The sequence below is a fragment of the Mustela putorius genome, unplaced genomic scaffold (assembly GCF_011764305.1).
Source record: "Mustela putorius furo isolate JIRA1106 unplaced genomic scaffold, ASM1176430v1.1 tig00003858_pilon_pilon_pilon, whole genome shotgun sequence".
Taxonomy (NCBI): domain Eukaryota; kingdom Metazoa; phylum Chordata; class Mammalia; order Carnivora; family Mustelidae; genus Mustela; species Mustela putorius.
Genome location: NW_025422010.1, coordinates 2,431,277 through 2,438,304, shown reverse-complemented (window position 1 = coordinate 2,438,304; position 7,028 = coordinate 2,431,277). Strand labels below are relative to the sequence as shown.

At 45.3% G+C, this 7,028-nt stretch overlaps 1 pseudogene; it reads right to left on the bottom strand.

Annotated features, from left to right (window-relative positions):
• Positions 1 to 821: 821 nt before the first annotated feature.
• On the bottom strand, positions 822 to 4,576 carry LOC101674466 (annotated as a pseudogene).
• Positions 4,577 to 7,028: the final 2,452 nt, after the last annotated feature.

The window sequence follows — 7,028 nt, the reverse complement described above, 5'->3', positions numbered from 1 at the left end:
TACCCTGCCCCACTCTATCTTTCAAAAAATTTTCAAATTATTTTTTTAGAAGTCTTTTCTTCATCTTCCCCACCCCCCACCCCCGAGGGGAAAAGGTGATTTAATACCCACAAATCCCCTCCATCCCCAAGTAATTACATTCTGAGATTTCAGCATTTCTTCCAATTCTGAACCTTCTGGTCCCCCCTCCCCTTATGAGAGGAAAGTTAAAGTAGACCTAAGGCCATCGAAAACAAAAAAAGTTGGGCAATAGCTCCTCCCTTGTTTGTCTTTTTTTTACTGTCACGAAACTGTCTTTCTGTGTGTCCTCTAATCCAAACACCCATCCACTGCCACTTACAAAGTGAAGGATATAAAGTAAGTTGTATTGACCATTTCAGTGAGCAGATTTTGTGAAATGCCTTCTGCTTTAGCCCTTTAAGTTTATCACATTTTGTTGGCTTCTGACATTCCACTTTCCTAGATTATAAGCAAGATCTGTTTATGATTTTTTTTAATGTCATTTGTTTTTAAAATGTGCCAATGCCTCTACATTAACAAGATTTATTTTTAATTTAATTTAATTTATTTATTTGACAGACAGAGATCACAAGTAGGCAGAGAGGCAGGCAGAGACATGGGGTAAGCAGGCTCTGTGCTGAGCAGAGAGCCTGATGTGGGGCTGGATCCCAGGACTCTGGGATCATGACCTGAGCTGAAGGCAGAGGCTTAACCCACTGAGCCACCCAGGTGCCCCCATTAATGAGATTTCTTAAAATAAAACTGTATAAGACTGTTAATTTGTTGGTCTTTTGCAGGGTCTTTGATGTATCTCTAGTGTATTACAACTGGGCCATTAATCTCATCGCTTCATCAACATTAACTCATTCATTTTCATGACACTGCTAAGGAATCAGCTGTTTCTTTTCTTTCCTTTTTTTTTTAAATAAAGATTTTTATTTATTTATTTGACAGAGAGAGAGCACAAGTAGACAGGCAGAAAGAGAGAGAGAGAGGAAAGCAGGCTCTCCGCTCAGCAGAGAGCCCGATGCGGGACTTGATCCCAGGACCCTGAGATCATGACCTGAGCCGAAGGCAGCGGCTTAACCCACTGAGCCACCCAGGCGCCCCTCCTTTTTTTTTTTTTTTTAAAGATTTTATTCATTTATTTGAGAAAGAGAGAGAGCATGAGCAGGTGGAGAGGGAGAAGCAGACTCCCAGCTGAGCAGGGAACCTGACTTGGAGCTCGATGCCAGCACCTTAGGACCATGACCCAAGCTGAAAGCAGATGCCCAACCAACTGAGCCACCCAGGCGTCCAGGGAAAGAACTTTTGAGAAAGTATGTGAGTTCCTCCTGTATATCTATAAAAGCTTTATTCACTCTGTTGACTTTTTTCATCATTCATGATGTTTATCTTCTGAAGATTAGTGATGACTGGTTTTGCTTTTCTTTTAGACTTCAAGTTGTTTTGGCTGGCTGTTTGAAATATGTTCTTCTGACCTCTTAGTTTATCCTTAGCCTTTGTCTTCAATACTCTTGTGCAGCAACTCACACTCCAGATGACGCCATCTCCCCGCACAAATCTTGAGACCTTTTTAAAAAGATTTATTTATTTATTTGAGAGAGAAAGAGAGAGGTCAGGGGGAGGGCAGAGGGAGAGAGAATCTTCAAGCAGACTCCCCATTGAGTGTTGAACCCAAGACTGTGTTCTATCTCAGGACCCTGAGACCATGAACCTGATCTGAAACCAAGAGTAGCTGGTGGTTTAACCCCCTGAGTCAGCCAGAATCCCCTCCTTGCTCTTGTTCCAAACCCCATCTCCTATTTTGTTAAAATATTTCAGCATGCTTATTGTCTTCTATATTTTATAATTCCAATCCCTGAAGGGTCCTTTTATCTCACCATGACTCTTACTCAGGCTGGCTTATTTCTCCTGGGGACCCTGACTTGGAAATGAGGTAAAGAAGCATATAGATTTTATGGGTGAGGGTCCTGTGAAGCCTGGCTGGGGATGGGCAATGCCTTCTAAAAGGATTTATATTGGCTTCAGAAAACTGCCTTTAAAGTGAAGTCTGTCTGAGACCATAAAAAGTTCACTTGTCAGTTTGGGGTTTTCTGGCTTGTTCAAGGAGTATATAAAGAAACCCCAAACCCATGAGGGCAAGGCTTGGGCTACAGGTTCTCAGGAGAGACTTGTCTGTTTCTATCAAAAGTCTAGGCCCAGACACACAGTTTCCCCGTTGCCTGCTTCCATCAGTGGGCAGGCTCCTGAGGCCTGGGCTCTTTGTGGGCTCTCTGTCCCACATCTCCACAGAGTGCAGGCCTGAAGGTTCTAGGTCACAAGAAAGACAAGGATCCTTATAGTCCTCACTGCTTAAGTTTCCCATCCCAACCACACTGACCTTTCAATCCTCTCTTAATTTTCATCCCTGGAGGGTTGCCTCATTTTTAAATTTTTATTTTATCTCTTTTTATGAACTCAGCTAGGTGTTTAAAAGGATGTCTCTTCTGGAATATTATTCTGGAATGATATAAGAAAGAACGGAACCTTGCCATTTGCAAAGTCATGGATGGAGCTAGTGAGTATAACGCTGCAGGAAATAATCCAGTCAGAGAAAGACAAATACCACACTGTTTCACTCATATGCAGAACTTAAAAGCATTATTTTTTGGTTTTTTGTTTTTTAGATTTTTTTCTTTCTTTCTTTCTTTCTTTCTTTCTTTCTTTCTTTCTTTCTTTGACAGAGAGAGAGAGAGAGACAGAGAGAACACAAGCAGGGAGAGCAGGAGAGGGGAAAGGGGACTCCCCACGGAGCAGGGAGCCCAATACAGGGCTCCATTCCAGGACCCCGGGACCACACCCTGAGCCGAAGGCAGATGCCCAGCCTACTGAGCCACCCAGACGCCCCTCATATGTGGAACTTAAGAAACAAAACAAACAGCAAAAGGAAAAAGAAAGAGAGAGGCAAACCAAGAAACAAACTCTTTTTGGGGGGGGGGCTTTTTATTTATTTATTTTTAATTTAAATTAATTAATTTATTTTCAGAAAAACAGTATTCATTATTTTTTCACCACACCCAGTGCTCCATGCAATCCGTGCCACCACCTGGTACCCTAACCTCCCACCCCCCAAGAAACAAACTCTTAACTAGAAAAAACAAACTGATGGTTACCAGAGGGGAGGTGAGTGGGTGAAATAGGTGTTGGGGATTAAGGGGTACCCTTGTGGTGCTGAGAACTGGGTGTTATACGGAAGTGTTGAATCACTCTACTGTACACCTGAAACTAATATAACACTGTGTTAACCAACCAGAATTAAAATAAAGACATTAATCTGGGGACGCCTGGATGGCTCAGTTGGTTAAGCATTTGCCCCTGGCTTGGGTCATGTTCTCAGTTGGCTAAGCGTCTGCCTTTGGCTTGGATCACTCCCCATGTGGGATTCCCTGCTCAGCAGGAAGTCTGCTTCTCCCTCTCCTTCTGCCCCTCTCCTCTGCTTGTGCTCTGTTTCTCTCTCTCATATAAATAAAATCTTTATTACAAAAAACCCCAAAGCTTTATTTTTTAAAAAATTTTATTCATTTATTTGACAGAGAGAGAGCACAAGTAGGCAGAGCAGCAGGCAATGGGAGAAAGAGAAGTGGGCTTCCCACGGAGCAGGGAGCCCAACGTGGAACTCAGTCCTAGGACCCTGGGACCATGACCCGAGCCAAATGCAGACATTTAACCAACTGAGCCACCCAGGCAGTCCTAAAAAAATATTTTAAATTAATCTACACCTATCCTGGGTCTTGAACTCACAACCCCAAGATCAATAGCTTTACACTCCAACCTGAGCCACCCAGGCACCCCCTTTTTTCTGGGCAGAAATTAGAATTTTTTATTCTATTTATTTATTTATGCAAAAAGATTTTATTTATTTATTTGACAGAGAGAGATCACAAGTAGGCAGAGAGGCAGGCAGAGAGAGAGGGGGAAGCAGGCTCCCTGCTGAGTAGAGAGCCGGATGCGGGGCTCGATCCGAGGACCCTGAGATCATGATCTGAACTGAAGGCAGAGGCTTTAACCCACTGAGCCAGCTAGGCACCCCATTTATTTATTTATTTTTAAAGATTTTTATTTATTTATTTGACAGCGAGAGAGGGAATACAAGCAGGGGGAATGAGAGATATGGGGCTTGATCCCAGGACTGAGATCATGACCTGAGCTGAAGGCAGATGCTTAACGATTGAGCCATCCAGGCACCCCAGAAATAAGCATTTTTGAAGAGGCTCCTGGAAAGGACAATGCATAAATTACTAACCCAACTCAGTGACTGAGGACATCGGTGCCTTCTTTGTGACTCCTTGCAGCCCAGAAGGCTTTTGAGCTTGCCGGATGTGTCAGTAAATATTTGAGGAATTTAACTCAGCCCTAAAGAGTGATCCTCTCTATGGGGAGAATTTCAGGCACGTGCAGTCAGACAAGTTAGAGGAAAAAGAGCCGTAGCCATCCACCCACGTGCACAACACATGCACACATACAAGCTCTTACACACTCAAGCCACACAGATACCGCCACCAATATATATATATACTTGAACACTCTCACACATTGTCGCACATACATATGCACATTTTACAGGGCATGCAGGATTTGTTTTAATCAGGTATAGTCAGACACACACAGACACAGAAATGACCATCATTGTTTACCGGACCAAACTTGGGCACCAATGTCTGAGACACGGGTTTTGAAGCAAAGTAAAGCTTTACTATCAGAAAGGCAGCCCAGGGAGAAGTCTGGGCATTATTCCCAAAGCCACCTTGCCCTGTTGTGTTCTGTTGTGCCCTGTTGTGGACTGCTTATGTCCATAAGAGGGGGGTGAGGATTTTCTTGAAATCTTGAAGGAGGTAGCCTTTCTTTAAGACGATGAGTCCCCATTAGGGACCTGGTATGATCAGGTGATCAGGCTCAGGAGATAATTTCCAGATAAACACCACCTTGCTGTCCCCATTTAGGTTCCCATGGTGACTGGGTAAATAAGGAGCCAGGGCCAGAAGGCAACAGGAATGATTGATCATGCATGAAGTTAAAAGGAGCAGAGGTGGGGCGCCTGGGTGGCTCAGTGGATTAAAGCCTCTGCCTTCGGCTCAGGTCATGATCTCAGGGTGCTGGGATCGAGCCCCGAATCGGGCTCTCTGCTCAGCAAGGAGCCTGCTTCCCCTCCTTTCTCTCTTCCTGCCTCTTTGCCTACTTGTGATCTCTGTCTGTCAAATAAATAAATAAGATCTTTAAAAAAAAAAAAGAGGTGCAGAGTTAAGTAGAGAACAAAACAGAATGTGGAGCTAAGTTAATAATAAGGCGATGAACACAATTATAGGTCTGCTTATACCTTCGAAACAGGTCCAGGAACCAAGTCTCTGGGCTCATCATGAAGGAAAAAGTTTTCATGCCCAGTTCTCCAAAAAAGGGAGGTGGGTTTGGGATTCTCAAGAGCAGCCTGACTCACTGAAAGAAGGTGAAAGCATTTGTTTGAGAAAAGGAAGAAGGAAGGAACCTGGTATGGTAACCCTGCCCCCCACCCCCCCAGGCTGTTGTTAGCCACTCCTGATAGACTAAAGAGGAAACAAAATCCAGCCTGGGTGATGCCCCTAGTGTTTGTTCCCTTCTCCAGGTGGGAGTGAGACAGGGAAACTGGAGGATTCCGCCCAAACCTGCTTTTTCCTGCTTCTATTCTTGCTGGAGCCTGTATCCCAGAACCCCACTTTACACATGCCTTGCAAATAGCAGACATGGAGTTATGGGACAAGGAGTTAAGAGTTCTCTCTAGGATAAACAATACCTAAAGAGGGACCCGGTGAGAATGGCTGGAGGAGGCTATCCTTTGCGTATCCCAGACTACCCGAGCTAGACACCAATGCCAGGACCTTTCTGCTCCAAGGAATGACACCTGGTCCCTTGTCTTTGTTCTAAGTGGTTCCTGGATGCCTGAGAGGAGACACACACTAGATCACCATCCCCAATAAAAACTAGGCTCAGGCACCTAAGTAAGTGGCTCAGTTGGCTGGGCGTATGCCTTCGGCTCAGGTCATGATTCTGGGGTCCTGGTCTGAAGGCAGTTGCTTAACCAACTGAGCCACCCGGGAGCCCAATTCTGAGGTCCTGGGATGGAGTTCCTCAGAGGGCTCCCGCTGAGCAGGGAACCTGCCTCTCCCTCTCCCTCTGCCACTCCTCCTGCTTGAGCGGTCTCTCGAATAAAGAAATAAAATCTTTAAAAAGATACGACAAGGGACGCCTGGGTGGCCCAGTGGGTTAAGCCGCTGCCTTCGGCTCAGGTCATGATCCCAGCGTCCTGGGATCGAGTCCCACATCGGGCTCCTTGCTCTGCGGGGAGCCTGCTTCTCCGTCTGCCTCTGCCTGCCACTCTGTCTGCCTGTGCTCGCTCTCGCTCACTCTGACAAATAAATAAAATCTTAAAAAAAAAAAAAAAAAGATACGACAAAAAACCCCCAAACCCCAGACTCTGTACATAGGAGAAAGCCCCTCCTCTCGGAGTTTTCCTGACGCGCACTCTGTTACCTGCTCTCTCTACCTTCAGTCAACTCTGCTCTCACCTCCTGCCGGCTTCTTCTGTTCCATTTCCATCCTGCTTGAAGCCAAGGCTTCTCTTGACTGATCTGGGCCCTCAGCCCCACCTGCTGGCATCAGGAATAGAAAGCACCCCCCCTCCCCAATATTCTCAAAGGTAAGCTTTGGAAGGGCCAAAGAAGTTAAAAGTTTATGCTGCCTTTTCCTTCAAATAACAAGGGGGGGATAGGTTCATTGACTCACGGGGCTGACCCCAAATTTTCCATTACCCAGAGGAGGGGAAAAAAAAAGCAAAAAAATGTTCCAGTTCCAGCCTTCTTCACCCCAGCTGCCGTGTCCTTGGATTTCAGCCTGGAGAGCTTCCCTAGAGCCTAGAATGTTAAACCAGTAAATGCTGGATTTGCTGCCAAGGGTTTAAACATATTTGCAATGAGGAAACAAAACAGAACAAGCTGGATGGGGTAGGGGGGAGGATG